The sequence below is a fragment of the Vicia villosa genome, linkage group LG2 (assembly GCF_029867415.1).
Source record: "Vicia villosa cultivar HV-30 ecotype Madison, WI linkage group LG2, Vvil1.0, whole genome shotgun sequence".
Classification (NCBI taxonomy): domain Eukaryota; kingdom Viridiplantae; phylum Streptophyta; class Magnoliopsida; order Fabales; family Fabaceae; genus Vicia; species Vicia villosa.
This window is the reverse complement of record NC_081181.1, coordinates 197,339,013-197,355,482: the sequence shown is the minus strand read 5'-3', so window position 1 is coordinate 197,355,482 and position 16,470 is coordinate 197,339,013. Positions and strand designations below refer to the sequence as shown.

Sequence of the window (16,470 nt, the reverse complement as noted above, 5' to 3'; positions counted from 1 at the left end):
TATCCACAACTATGTTAATCATCTCACCAAACTTCTATATGTTTCTTCTTCTTGAATCAACTCACCAGTCAACCATTGCCTTTCTTAATGCTTAATTGAAGATAACACAGAACTATAATTGATGCATAGATCAAATCAGACCATGGACACTTTATACACATACTTAGCTCCCGACAGAGTATATGAATCTGTATTCAGGCTGTACATCCAATAAGTACTAAGTCTCCCATCAGAGCACCTATTAGTCACTCAGATAGAATTTGCTGCTCACACCAGGTCCTTCTAAATGATCTCTTCTTCATACATGAAAGCATTCTTCTTGAAAATGATGTTACAACATCTGTTATGACATCATTCATTTAGACTCTTTGGATTTCTCATTCAACATCTCCTGTATGACACTTGGGGAAAGACAAAGAAAGCACGACCAACATCATCACCTCAGCTACCCATCAGTTATGATTAAGGGATAATATATGCCATATCTCAATAAACTTTTCTTCAGACTTCTCTTCTGACTTTGAGATAATGGATGCCACAATCTGTACCCCATGAAGAGATTCCCTCAACAAGGTTTCTGGAACAGATTCACTTATGACATAACTCCTGAAAATGCCTCAGATTCCACACAGTAATCTGACTCCCTTGAATCATCACACAATATTCAAAACCATATTTCACTATGCACGATACACAGTATTCAGTTTTCACCACTAACTGTTCTATGATTAAGAAAACAATTCACACATCTGGTTCCTTTGACCAAAAGAACATACCAGATATAAGCTCATCTTGAATTTTCATAGAGGTCTTGAAAAGAAAACCTGAATGAATCCTTTCACTTGTACTGAGCTCTACTTCCAACTCCCATAAGCTTATGCCTGAAATAAACTAACATTTGGGATGGAAGGTTCAATTGATTGTATTCTGACCAATCAACACAAAAAGCAGATGTCTCCTCTTCCAGATCAGGAGTAGGTTCCAAACAAATGTACTCACACTACATAAGTTTAGCACCAGAACATCTGTTCTTCAACTGGTAGCTGCATACCAGTATGCCATCAGTTCCTTCTTCTTGGAACACACAATTCTTGACAATCTTGAAGATCATCAAACAACTTTGCAGATGAACATGAGGAACACTGATCATATGAACCTCTTCAACCTCAATAACCATGCCTTTATGAGTGGACTTGAGAAAAAATCTCAGGTATCTTTGACACTTGTACTAAGGTTGAAAACAATCTGCTACAAATTCTGTTGAAAACCATATAACCCTAGAGATCTTCTTTCAAAGATAGGATTATGCATCAGATGCTATGCAGCAGAAAATAGCCATATATCAACAGAGATTACACAATGCTTACTCCCAGAACCAGTTGTAAGCATGACATCCAAGAATTGCAGCTGAACAATCCAACAATATGCTTGCTTCTTCTTCAAGCAACACAACAAGACCTAACCAATATTCTGACCAGAAAGAAACAGATAAGCACAAAGAATACCTTATCATTAACTTCACTCCCGCATGAAGGTTTTGACAATCTTCTTCTCTGTACCCTGCTATATGCTGAATAAAACACCCCAAATTCTTCACTCCAACATGAATCATTTGGATATCAGTAACACCATCTTCCCTTGCCAAGAGAATACACCTGTTATGGTCAGGTTGGTCCAGTCTTCCACACATAGGTCCATCCTCCACTTCTAGGGACCATTCAGTATGAACATGAATGTTCAAACAATCAACTACCTCCAACAACCAGAAAGTATCTCCCATGGATCTCATCCAGAAACAGACAGGATGCCAGCTCTGATACCAATTGAAATTCTGGTAAGACAGACTCAGAATGTCATACACAATGTCACGACATCTTTTCTGTCATCAGCTTAGCTGGGGCAGTACATACAGATCCCCCAATTTGTTATTACTTCTAACATCCAGAAGTCTGGAAGTGTTGGGATCACATATCAGTTCAGTTAACATAAACAAATCTGCTTTGCAGAGATTCTGTGTTAGCACAGTCATTAAATCACACACTGATGTCATGCACGATGTTATGACATCCAAACTGAACTTACAAATAAACAATGCAGAAACATAAACAACACAACAGAATTGTTCACCCAGTTCGGTTCAATCAACCTACTCTGGGGGCATACCAAGCCAGGGATGAAGTCCACTATTAGCAGTATCAATTCAGAGCTAAACTCCCAGTTTACAACTCCTCACTTAATCACTACCCAATGACCCCTCTACCTAGGTTCTCCCTAGATATGGAATATCTCCATTCCACTCCCAATCATAGCAATGATGTCTAGCAGTCAACAACTCAGCCACTGCATCGACAGCTTAATCACCAACAATTTAAATATACATAATGGAGTAGTTCCAAAAACACAATCTTCACTCATTGCTTCACAGCTTCTGAGTGAATAAAGTAAACCTCTTACCTACAGGCTTCGAGGCACAAATCAGTGACCATCCCACAACTTGGGTGGTTCACTTAAACAACAAACCCTAATGACTACATTATGATCGTTAGATTTACAAGGCTACAAAGATTCCTATATATAACCTGATCCTAGTTGGACTTGGGCTTAAAATCGCAGCACTCCATGCTGTTACAAATCAGCAGATTTCTTCTGCTACAAACAAGGCCTTTTGATCATAAGTTACCTAATTTATCTCCTAAATTAGTAACTGCTGAAACTTCAATCTTAGATTTGATTCTTCAATATTCTGACTTGATTCTTTGACCTTTAAGACTGCGTCACATAGGATTACATAATATCCACATAGAATATTCTGTATCTTTTAAAACCAAAACTGAATCTTCCTTCCTCAGTTCTGCAGGCGCGATGTCATGGTCAATGTCATGACATTCCTTGTAACATCTTGTTTCAGTACCTGTTTTGTTCTTTTTAATATTTGCAAGAGTACAATACATTACATTCAGCTGCTATTATGTTTTAGCCAAGCATGGATGCCAATAAGACAATAATACAGAACAGAGCATTAACAATGCATTAACACATACAAAATCCATTCATACATATTCAGTGTGAATTAATCCAAAAAACATAAATGCAGAATTTCTTTTGACTCACATATCAACCATCTTAGACCTGCACCTGTTTAAACTGTTTACTAACAGCTTCAAACCATAATAATTACATACACTCACCAAAGGAGAGCCATACATGATACATGAGCATACATTCAGTCTTGATACTAACAGCCCTTCATACTATATACATACCAGCTCTGTACTTCAAAAACAAGTGACATAACATCTAACCCTTCTTTTCTGCAGTGATCCCTAACTAAACCGCCCTGCATCGTTTCGATAATACCGAGCCCGTTTTCCAGAATCCTACAGCAATGATAAACGGTTCCAATCATAAGCTCGTTACAAGTTCAAAAACGCGTTCATTCAATTCAGACCAAGGAAAAGCTACAAAACAGAGTCATAACAATTTTCCTTCCTAACCTAAACTAACATCAGTATTCAATAATCATTAACAGTCCTTTACATCTAGAAAAAACAGAAAAAACAAAGAAAAGTCAGCAGTTAGACTATTATCCAAAACCTTTCTATGCTGCCAACAAATAAATGCAGCCTTGCATAAACAAAAACCAACCCTAACTCTCCTAAACTCCATAACAGTTTCAGCACTCTCCCATTAATCCACCAATTAACCATCTCCTAACAACCTAAAACATCCCTAACAGAATCCCAACCTCTCTAACTACCTTCATTCAGTCTCATAACCAACCACCAACAGATTTATAACAAAACCCCAAACAGTTTTAACTAACCTTCAAAAAAACAGTTACAAATTCCCCAACTAACCATAACTAACATAACAGCTGCAAAAAATCAGTTATAACAGAATAACTGAATCAAAACCAATTGAAACCGATTCAATCTCATCCTTCAATTTCATAACAGAAAACTCTCATCCAAGGGCTCTCATCCACTCACCTCTAACCGATTCTCTCCCTCCCAATCTATATAAACTGAATCATTCATTCAATCTCTTTACTCTACACACCATCCACCTTTCACTCTTCAACCATTTCCTCCATTCACCACTTCATCACCATCAACACGCCATTTTTCTCTCATCCTCTTCCACCAACCTTCATCTTCCTAACAGAACCTCTCTCTCTTCTTCAATCATCGCTCACCTCTCAACTCTCATCACCTTCTCCATCACATTCACTCATCTTCCACCCTCACCACCATTAGAGCACAACCACAAGCCTCCCTCAGAGTTCCTCCATTGAACTCTGAGTGAAGGTGTGCTAAACCACTCCTCTTCGTCCCTACCACCTCACCGTAACTCCCCTCACGACAACTCTCAACGCACAACAAATAACAATACGCAAAACCGAAAGAAAAAAGAACAGAGAAGAAAAAGAAGATGAAGATGAAGCGGCAAGCAAGAGCTAAAGAGGAATCGAGACTCACCTGAAGAAATTCTCCGCTTATCGCGTTCATTTCGCGCATCCAACAATTGCAAGCCGTTCTTCATTATCAAGATCGTTGCAGGTAAGTACGTTCATCTCTGCGCCTCGTTTTTCTTTCTCTGATGCCATGGTAGCTTGTAGCTTCTATCAAACTTCGGATTGATGTCGATACCTCGCGTTGTTTGAGCGTTGTACACTGGTCCTTTCACACTTAGGGTTAGATTTGAGTAAGGTTTGAATTGGACGTTAGAGGTGAGAGAGGTACAGGTGGTGGTCGATTCACGGTGGCGCGTTAGAACGAATCGGTGGAGGGATGGAAAATCGCCGCCGTCTGTTTAGAAGGGAAGGAGAGTCTGAGAACGTGAATGTCACTATACTGAACCCTAATTTCCTCTTTGTTGTTTTAATTGATTTTCTTTTTTAAAAAAAATCTGGTAATGAAGATTGTGTGTTAATTGGATCAAGTCCTTTCAAAAATCTGATGGATCACAAGAAATTCCCTTGGGCTTATTGCAATCTACATCCCCTGTCCAAGCCCATCACACCATCTTCAGTCTTGGCTGAATAGAAACTAAACAAAACAAGCGTTGGGCCTGAATGCTCAGTACACCCCCCTGTGGCCCAGCGCAACACGTTTTATCACTAAGAAAATCTACAACAAAAACTCCATTGAGCCATTCCCCATGGGCCTGCGCCCAGCTGCTACATGCACCCTATTTTCAATTTTTCACCCCCCTGACTTACACCATTTTTCTTGTTAAGATTTAGATGTTGACATAGTTGTTTTCTATTTCTTTTTAGGTAATAAAATAAAACCTCACCCAAAATACCATTAAAATTGTGTTAGATTTTTAGGTAATTTTAGAGAGTTTAATTCTTAGTCTTCTAGAAAACCTCATAAAAAATGACATTAAAAAAGGCTCGTAAAAATAGTAGTATATTTTTAGGCTAATTTTGGAATTGATTCTTTTATCATTTTGTATCATTTCCATGTTATTTTTGTATTATTCTTGTGTGATTTGTTGCTTGTTTTGGGCCATATTTTTGGCCTACTTTGTTAATACCATTCATATGCTCCTTTTAGAATCCATCCCATTATCATGATCACTTTAGATTAGACTCCCTTGTACATAAAACAATAATAACTATTAGGCTAGAAAATAAGATAGTCTCCCCACTCTTTCATTCTTTTTCTTTTTCAATACTAAAACATCTAAAAATATTCAAATAAAAATCCCCATAAAAAATACAAAGAAAACACTTAAAACACTAATAATCAAAGTGAAAATTCTTAAAAAGGGAATGGAAGCTTGAACGTCCCTTGCTTAAGGGAATGTTCGAGTGCTTGGATCTCCCTTGCTTAAGGATCTCATTCAGGCGTAAGTTCCCAACTTCTAAAAAACACAAACCAAAGAGTAACTCGAGTTTCCCTTGCTTAAGGGATTTCCTCGAAACACTCAAAGTCTCTCTCATCTCTCCTTTCTTAAGGGCACCGTTATTTCCGCTCCATTGCATCCTAGGTCGATCCCTTATGCAAGAGCGCGAATGTTAACGCCGCCCAACTAAAAAACACAAAAACAAAAAACATGTGAGCCGAACTACGGCGCTCTGATTCCTGAAAAGGATACGTAGGCATCAAGTCGCGGGGCTTGAACGAGCACATTTGTAAATATTTCCTTCTTTTCCCCGTATTTCTTTTGCATTCATTCGCATGTAGACATAGACATAATACACACCCTTTAGATAGAAACAAACATAGGTGGATACCATCGAGTACGATGGGCGCGAGGGGTGCTAATACCTTCCCCTTGCGTAACCGACTTTCGTACCTTGATTCTCTGGTCGCAAGACCTTGTTCCTTCCTTTGTTAGGTTTTCTGATATTCCTTTCCCTTATGGGATAAATATATTGGTGGCGACTCTGTTCTTTTTTCGCGAGCGTGCGACAGCTGGCGACTCTGCTGGGGATACCTAAGCAAGTCGATCCTAGCCTTTGTTTGTTTTATTTTTTTGGGTGTTTACTTGTTTTTTTGTGTCTATATCTTGTATATATGTTTGCATGTTTATTTTCTGCTTGCATATCATGTTTACTTCTGCTTGCACATCATGCATCTGGACTATATTATGGGTCCCCGTGGGGGCCACATATTTTTCTGCTTTGTTTTGCAGGTGGGGGGTTTGTGTGAGGTAAAAGGCCCACTACCCAGGCCAGTGACACATAGGATTAGCGTGGATGCTCATGTTGACTCCCGTGGCTCTTGCTACGATCGAGCTTGACATGGGGTACCACAACTGGGCGAGGTTCTTTCATGGAACACTGTGTCTGGCACGCTTGTTGCCTCAAACACTTTGTACCCCATGGGAACTGTAGACCCTAGTGACCATTAGGGACCACTTGTCCGTGTCTAGACTACATACCCGTGAGATTGGGGTGGGACAGGAAACCTTGACTCCTACATACCTTGGATTCTTCATATTTGAGGTCGGACCTTTATTTGGTCTGTTCTCATGGTGCTCGATATTCTGGTATTCAAAAAGGCGTCGAACCTTTGATCCTGTGACACTTGGCTTATACAGAGATTTTACATAAGTTATCCAGAGATTGCACAGATTGCTACTCAGATTATGTGGACCCTTGATCCCATGCTTTTGCATTGCATAACATCATTGCTTTATCCACTTCATTTGTGGGGGATCCTAAAGTCTATTTCCAAAAAAAGGAGAAAAAGAAAAAAGGAAATAGAAAATCAAAAAAGGAAAAGAAAAGATATTCTATACAAAAAAAAGGGGCTTTGATTCCAAAAGAGAACAAAAAGTGTGTGGAAAGACTTTAGGATCCCTTGGAAATGAAACACATTGCATTCATACTATCATGCATTTCATGGTTCTCTCAGAAGCTTATGGGGCCCTTTCTACTCAAGTTCTGACTTTAGCAACAAAGTTGACTTCTCATCGCCATGTGCTTGAAAGTTAATAATGGAACAACTCCGTGGGGTTTTGACTGAGATGAGAACAAAATGGGAGATAACATGAATTAGTGTGTGGAGGTTATTCAAGCCTTTTCTTTTAGACACGAAGAGTTGAGACAAGTTCCTTAGAAGCCAAATGCAAATGTTAATCTCACCTCAAGAGAAGGTCTTATGGATTCAAACGTCTGAGGCATAGTTGAGATTCCTATCACTCTTAAGAGGGAGATACATCATGAAAACGATTGGGAAATTGAAGTCTTCAAGTTTCCGATTAGTGGAATGGACAAAAGGCTCCACCTATTGAAAAAAGATTGAAAGCCATAAAAAAGTCATGACTCCGTTGATTTGGGTATTGTTGGTTTGCGCTTGATGTCAAAAAACTGCAAGGGTGATTTACTCTCACTCCGAATGGTTTGGATATTGAAGCTAAATTGGTAATCATCTCCTGTACATGTGTGGAAGTTGCTTGGGGCTCCCGATCGAGGGATAAGCAAGACCTGGTCTATCTTGAGCATTGCGCCATTTGCTTTGTTCGAATCCCTTAAAGCATTACCAATTCTGGAGTGACTTCGTCAGATTCTTTTTCCAAGAGGTAATCAAGAATTTCCTGTAGAAGCATCTCTCATTCTCAAGGTTCTTGTGCTCAGTTGTATCCGTGGAGGTTGGTGTTTCAGTTGGTGCTTTGGTCTTTCCTTACAACAGATAGCTTCCCTAAGTTTGATGACCACGCAAGGTTCCTCCATGTTTGATGGCGAATACTTCTCCAACGACTATGCTTGGGGCTCCTGCACGAGGGATAAGCAAGACGTACTCTTATCTTGAACATTGCATCACTCGCATTGCTCGAATCCCTAAAGCAAGGCAAAAGTTTACGACTCATGGGTGACTTCGTTGGAGTTCTCTTTTGAAGTAATCTGAAGTGTTTGGAAAGAACTGCAAAAAGTATTCAAGATCAATAAGTCCAGACGGAGTCAAGTCTCCTCAACAATGGCATTCATTTAGTTTCGTTATTGCATTCTCATTTGTAATATTTCATTGATTGTTTAAGCATTGCTAGCATGTAAAAACTTGTTAATTTCTGAATGAAAATAAAATACATTGTTTATGTTTGTCTTGAAAAAACCCATTCGTTTTCACTCATAAAATGTTTTTGGCATTACGATACCAACTTTATTAATTGCTTGCTGAGGCAAAAAGCTGAGGGAGAATGATGAAAAATAAAAATGCAAAATCTCTGATCATGTGTTTTTGAATAAAAAACCCTACTGAGGATGTACAGGCATTGTTTCAAATCCCCAAACACCGGAGATATAAGGGAGATAGACCCTCGTTAACCCCTTTGAGCCTTGAAGTAGGAGTTTCTTTTCTAATCATAAAAACCCTCATTTTGACCTTGGGGAAGGGTAGTGTTCATTTAACTTGATCGAGCTTTCAAAACTCACCAAAAGGGTGTGCATCTAAGGATACAACAAGGGTTATCCTTCCAAAGGTTGAGGAATGTCAAAACCGCAATGATTATCCTAATTCCATCAAGAGATCAAGAGATGACGATACCACAATGGTAATCATTCATCAAATCAAAGGAGCGAGGCAGTCGCAATTGAAGGATAGAAAAACACTTAGAAAGGGGGGGATTGAATAAGTGTGACTTTAAATCTTGGACGATAAAAATAAATTGCACAATTATTTTTATCCTGGTTCGCTGTTAACGAAGCTACTCCAGTCCACCCCCGCAGAGATGATTTACCTCAACCTGAGGATTTAATCCACTAATCGCACGGATTACAATGGTTTTCCACTTAGTCCGCAACTAAGTCTTCCAGAGTCTTCTGATCACACACTGATCACTCCAGGAACAACTGCTTAGATACCCTCTAAGACTTTTCTAGAGTCTACTGATCAACACGATCACTCTAGGCTTAGTTCACTCCTAAGACTTTCCTAGAGTATTCTGATCAACACGATCACTCTAGTTACAAACTGCTCAGCCAACTGCTAAGACTTCCTAGAGTATACTGATCACACGATCACTCTAGTTCCTTACAACTTAATGTAATTCTAAGAGTATTACAAATGCTTCTTAAAAGCGATAATCACAACTGTGATATTTCTCTTAATCGTTTAAGCTTAATCTCACTAAAATATTACAACAGCAATGTAGTGAGTTGATGAAGATGAAGATTCTGAGTTTAGATTTGAACAGCGTTTCAGCAAGTTTGATATAAGTTGTTTTGGTGCAGAATCGTTAACCTTGCTTCTCATCAGAACTTCATATTTATAGGCGTTGAGAAGATGACCGTTGAATGCATTTAATGCTTTGCGTGTTCCGTACAGCATCGCATTTAATGTTATACGCTTTTGTCAACTACCTCGAGCCTTGTTCACGCTGTGTCTACTGACGTAGCCTTTAGTAGCTTTTAACGTTCCTTTTGTCAGTCAGCGTAGTCTGCCACGTGTACTTCCTTCTGATCTGATGTTTGTGAATACGACGTTTGAATATCATCAGAGTCAAACTGCTTGGTGCATAGCATCTTCTGATCTTCTGACCTTGAAGTGCTTCTGAGCGTGATACCATCTTCTGATCTTCAGTGCTTCTGATCTCATGTTCTTCTGATGCTTCCATAGACCCATGTTCTGATTCTGCTTCGACCATCTTCTGATGTCTTGCCAGACCATGTTCTGATGTTGCATGCTGAACCATTTGAGACACAACTTCTGAGCGCTGAATTATGCGTACTCTTTATATATTTCCTGAAAGGGAAATTGCATTGGATTAGAGTACCATATTATCTTAAGCAAAATTCATATTATTGTTATCATCAAAACTAAGATAATTGATAAGAACAAATCTTGTTCTAACAATCTCCCCCTTTTTGATGATGACAAAAACATATATAAATGATATGAATTTGCGATCAGAAAGAGTAGACGGCAAAAGACAAATTACACAGCTATAGCATAAGCATATGAATATGTCTCCCCCTGAGATTAACAATCTCCCCCTGAGATAAATAATCTCCCCCTGAAATAAATACTCGAAGAACTTTGATAAAAGACTTCCCTGATTATTTCGGTAGAGACGATCATATAAGCTTCTGCCTTCAGAGAATTCATAGCTTCTGACTTCTGCTTCCATTGGACAGCTTCAGAACTTGAATTTCTTTAGATCCTTAGAACACTCACAGCTTCTGATTCCTGCTTCCATCGTGGACAGCTTCAGAACTTGAATTTCTTTGATCTTCAGAACATTCACAGCTTCTGACTTCTGCTTCCATTCAGGACAGCTTCAGAACTTGAGTTTTCTTGATCTTTTAGAACATTCACATCTTCTGATTTCTGCTTCCCTCGGATAGCTTCAGAACTTTGAATGTCTACCAATCATCACTTCATGCTAGATTTGTATCAGAACATTGTTGAATGTACCAGAGCATCATCAGAGCATCTCTACATCCTGAAATGTTACAGAACAAAAACTAAACGACAAAAGTCAGCATGAACGAGTTAGAACATAAAATGTATGTTTGAACACATTATATGTATCAGAGCCATATAGGCTGAAATAATGTATCAGAGCAAATAATGTATCAGAGCCATAACATTATATGTATCAGAGCAAATAGAATTTTGTCAGAACAGGATAGACAATGATATTCAAATTCTATTATCAGTGCTTCTGATTCATTCTTCTTTCTTGCTTCTGATCTCTGAAGCTTGACAGCACTCAGCTTGCTTCAGTTTCCAAGAGCTTATTCCTTTTACAGAATAACGCTTCTTCTTATGGTTTTGCTTCTGGTGTTTGCTTCTGAAGATTCACTTCACTTCTCTGTACCTGCAAAACACTTAAACCATATAGAACTTGCAGTTCTTGTTAGTGAATGTGTGGGAGCCTTTACCCAGCAACTGATAGATTTAATCAAATCATTTATCATTTATCTTTCTCCCCCTTTTTGTCATAACATCAAAAAGAATATTTAAAAAGATTCAGATGTATAAAACGACAAAAGAAAACATTTACTGGAATGTAAAACACAAAGAAACTTTTCATAGATAATCAAAAAGGTTTACAAGACAGGAATGCAGGAAAACAAAAAGATAGGAAACCAAAAACCATTTTGAAGAGTATTTAAAAGAAAATAAAGTGAAACGAATGATGACTAGCATTTAATGTTACGTGACGTGAGGAGAGATAATAAAGACAAAAGAGGTGACTAGCACAGTTACCTATGGTCGGCGTCCCTTCAACTGCACGCGCGTTTATCCATGAATAGTAACGACAGGTTTACCATCCCGAGATAAAACGTAACAGCTGTTTTGCTTTAAAAGAGGTTCTGAATCAACTTAGACAATGAAACGTTAGTAATAACCGAATCATAATTTCTAAAAGAATTCAATCAGAACTTCTAACTAAAAAGAATGTTCCACAATCATTTCAGAAGATACTCATACATGAGAACTTCTCATCTTCTCATTCTGGGCATAAATCCATACTGATGTTCTTCAGAATGAACTTAAACCTATCTTCAGCCAGGGGTTTTGTAAAGATATCAGCCCATTGATGGTCTGTATCAACAAAGTTTAAAGATATAACACCCTTCTGAACATAGTCCCTTATGAAATGATGTTTAATCTCAATATGTTTAGCTTTTGAATGAAGAATAGGATTCTTAGATAAACATATAGCAGAAGTATTATCACAGAATATAGGAATGTTACTCTCAAATATCTGATAATCTTCTAACTGACTCTTCATCCAGAGCATCTGTGTACTACAACCAGCAGCCGCGACATATTCTGCTTCTGTGGTTGATAGAGCAATAGTTGCTTGCTTCTTGCTGTACCAGGAGATCAAATGACTTCCAAGAAATTGGCAACTTCCTGAAGTACTCTTTCTTTCAATTCTGTCTCCAGCATAATCAGCATCACAGAATCCTACTAAGTTGTATTCTTTAGAATTTCTGTAAACTAAGCCAACATTAGTAGTACCTTTCAGATACCTGATAACACGATTTTATATCGTATATTTAGCCTAAAATCCATAGATATTTATAGCATTTTCCATTTATTACGTCAATTTATTATGATATTACGCGTGTATTTGCTTTGTTTCAGGTTTTACACTTCAATTACGACTATTTGCGAAAAGGAAAGAAAATCGAGCTTAAATGACCAATATTTATGCTTAAGAGACGAAAAGGGGTGCTGAAACGAAAGAGGGGTGCAATTAGGACCCAAAAGGCCCAAAAGAGCAATCCAGCCCACGAAGGAAGCAACCCAGGCCACACTAGTAAGCAGAGACGCACGTCTCTGCCACCTCAGCAAAGGGGAGACGCACGTCTCCACCTCCCTAAAGAATCTCCACTTGAGACGCACGTCTCAAGTCAGTCAAGGCCACTCCCTGAAGAATAGGAGACGCACGTCTCCAAGTCCCGGTCTGCAAAAAGTCCCGTTTTTCACGCAAAGCAACTGCAAAGCCTCACCTATAAATAGAGGCAGCCACTTCAGTCCAAAGTGTCCGATTTCCTGCCAACGAAGTGCTGCCGAAATTGTACCGCGAACTGCTTTTCATTATTCTGTTTCCATTTAACCTTCTATTTTCTCACAACGATTTCTACATTGGAAATTGTTGTGAACTTTTCATAGATCTAGCCTTACGTTAGATTTATCGCTTTATTTTCCTTGTTTTTATTTTCTGCCATTTAAATTCCGAAGAACGATCCAGCCAAGCTGTGGTGGAAGTTCGATACTTGAAGAATTATTTGCCATTTATTTAATTCAGGTTTTTATTTACCGCTTTTATTTATATTACTATTGCATGATATATCTATATTATATGCCATTTAATATGCTTATTATTATGAACAAAACCGATTTATGCATGTTTAACCGTATTAATATGTCTGGCTAAAATACTAAAGGTATCGGTATGTAAAGTAAGTTAACCGTAGGGATCCGAAATAAATTGGCTTAAATTAGGTTTTATTAATTATCACTTATTTTTGGTTTATATGTCTAGTTTAATTAGTAAGTCTTAAAACCAATAGAGCGAAAGTTTGAGGGATTAGGACGGTCAAAGGTTAAAACCAATAGAGCGAAAGTTTGAGGCCTTTAACTGGATAGTAGACATAGGACATTAGTTTTAAGGATGGCGAAAGCATATTAAAACTAATTGGAACTTATTTATTTTCAAAAATTGTTTTTACACTCGAGCGGGATAGCGAAAGCGTACGTTAGGGGTATTAGCTTGCTCCGAGTCAACAGAGCGAAAGTTTGAGATTAGGATATTTAAATAGATAACAACCTCGTAAAATAGGCATTTTATTAATTACATTGTTTTCAAAAAGCTCTTCTAAAATCTAATGGGATGGCGAAAGCGTACATTAGGATTAGGATAGTAGTCTGAATCAACAGAGCGAAAGTTTGAGACGAGGATTTTTAATCAATTGGAATTAGTAAAGATTTTTAATTTAATTATGTAAAAGCCAATGAACCTTCGGATTACCTTTAGTTAAACGAAATACATACTGATACCTGTCTTTCATTATTATTCTTTATTTTCTCACAATCACTTTCCCTTAGGAACAATCGAAAATTTTAGTACTCCTAGCTTTACATAGTAACCTTAGATAACGGTAGATCGATTCATAGTCCCTGTGGATTCGATATCTTTTAAAACTACACGACACGACTGTGCACTTGCAGTTATCAGATTTATAGACACGTAAAGTCGCGATCAAGTTTTTGGCGCCGTTGCCGGGGACTATTTAAGTCGATATCGTAACTCACTGTTACACCGTAGAGACTAGGAAAATTCTTCCCTATCTTTTTGAACGATTGTATGCCAAATACTCGTTCACAAGGAGGAGACTTAATACAACGAATTAACGAGATCGAACGTTTCATTAACGTTAAACGTCGAGCTCGCAACCTTCCCGAAGTAGCAGAAATTCCGATTAATCAGGAATTGAATTTTACTGATCAAATCAATCAAATCACCCCGAAGTTAGAGATGGCTGCTATTCGTCCTCTTAGAGACTATGCCGCTCCTTCGCGCGCTGAACCGCATTCAAGTATCGCACCACCTGCGATTGAAGCGAACAATTTCGAACTGAAACCTTCACTGGTCCAAGCTGTTCAACAGAATCAATTCTCTGGAAGCCCTGTAGACGACCCCAATCTCCATTTATCCGTGTTCGTGCAATACGCCGACACTATCAAAGCCAACAATGTTAGTTCCGAAGCTATTCGATTACGCCTTTTCCCTTTCTCCTTGAGAGATAGAGCGAGAGCGTGGCTTCAATCCCTGCCTTCCAATTCCATAACTACGTGGGACGAATTGAAGAGAGTATTCTTAGCAAGATACTTTCCGCCTAGCAAAACTGCTATGCTTAGAGGTCAAATCAACGGATTTACCCAGAAAGATAACGAATCGCTTTTCGAAGCTTGGGAACGTTACAAGGACATGCTTAGGATATGCCCTCATCATGGACTCGAACCATGGCTGATCATCCATACCTTTTATGGTGGTCTCTTATATAACACTAAAATGACTATAGATGCCGCTGCTGGCGGAGCATTAATGGACAAACCCCATGATGAAGCATACAAACTCATAGAGAACATGGCACAAAACCATTACCAATGGGGAGGAGAACGCGCCGCCCTAGAGAAAGCCCAAACCAAAGGAGGAATGTACGAAATTAGTGGTATAGACCGCGTTAACGCTAAAGTAGACGCTTTAACTCAAAAGATTGAGAATTTGACCATCACCCCTTCAGCCACCGCTGCCGCCGTAGCACCTAACTGCGAGATTTGTGGATTGACTGGGCATGTAGTTGCTGAATGTCAACTCTTGACTGGAGTCCCATCTGATCAAGTAAATTACGCTCAAGGAAACCCTTATTCTAACACGTACAACCCTGGATGGAAAAACCACCCGAACTTTTCTTATAAGAACAACAATGCGTTGTACGCGCCTGGACAAGCACCTGCTGTACCACCTGGCTACCAAAAAGCGCCTGTAGCTGCTCAAAACACCCCTAGGAAGTCAAACCTAGAAATCATGATGGAGAACTTCATAGCTTCCCAACAACAAACCAATAAAGACTTCCTGAATCAAAACATCCACAATAGCGAGCAACTAAAACAACTATCGAACAAAGTAGATGCTTTAGCTACGCATAACAAAATGTTAGAAACTCAAATCTCACAAGTAGCTCAACAACAAGCACCTACTGCTGCCCCTGCTGGCACGTTTCCTGCTCAACCACAACCTAATCCTAAAGGACATGCGAACGCGATAACACTACGAAGTGGAACTAATTACGATGGACCCATAGATCCTAGAACCCAAAACGTACCCATGTCACAACAAGAGCCAAAGGAAACCCAAAAGAAACCAACCGACGAACAAACTGCTAAGACTGATGAGAACAATAACGAAGTGGAACCCGAAAAGGAGAAACCTTATGTTCCACCACCACCTTATAAGCCACCAATTCCTTACCCTCAGAGATTAGCTAAATCAAAAACCGAAGCGCAATTTAAAAGATTTGTAGAACTTCTGAAGCAATTAAACATAACCATACCATTCACAGAAGCCATAACTGAGATGCCTTCGTACGCTAAGTTCTTAAAAGAAATCTTATCAAACAAAAAGAAGCTCGAGGATAACGAAACTATAACGCTTACCGCTGAATGTAGCGCTATCATCCAAAACAACATGCCTCCAAAACTAAAAGACCCTGGTAGTTTCTCTATACCCTGCGTAATTGGAAAAACCATCATAGAGAAAGCCTTGTGCGATTTAGGAGCTAGTGTTAGTTTGATGCCTCTTTCGACCTGTAAGAAACTCAATCTAGGTGAGCTTAAAGCAACAAAAATGTCTCTTCAACTAGCAGACCGTTCAGTTAAATATCCTGTAGGAATGTTAGAGAATATCCCTGTTCGTGTAGGTCAATTCTACATCCCAACTGACTTCATCATTATGGATATCCAAGAAGATTCTAACATCCCGATCATTTTAGGA

The 16,470-nt window shown here is 38.8% G+C and overlaps 1 non-coding gene across 1 annotated transcript; it reads right to left on the bottom strand.

Moving 5' to 3' along the window:
* Window positions 1-14,826: 14,826 nt before the first annotated feature.
* Window positions 14,827-14,933, bottom strand: LOC131654358 (small nucleolar RNA R71). The gene has a single exon (XR_009299399.1). It is a non-coding gene; the product is annotated as a small nucleolar RNA R71 (small nucleolar RNA).
* Window positions 14,934-16,470: the final 1,537 nt, after the last annotated feature.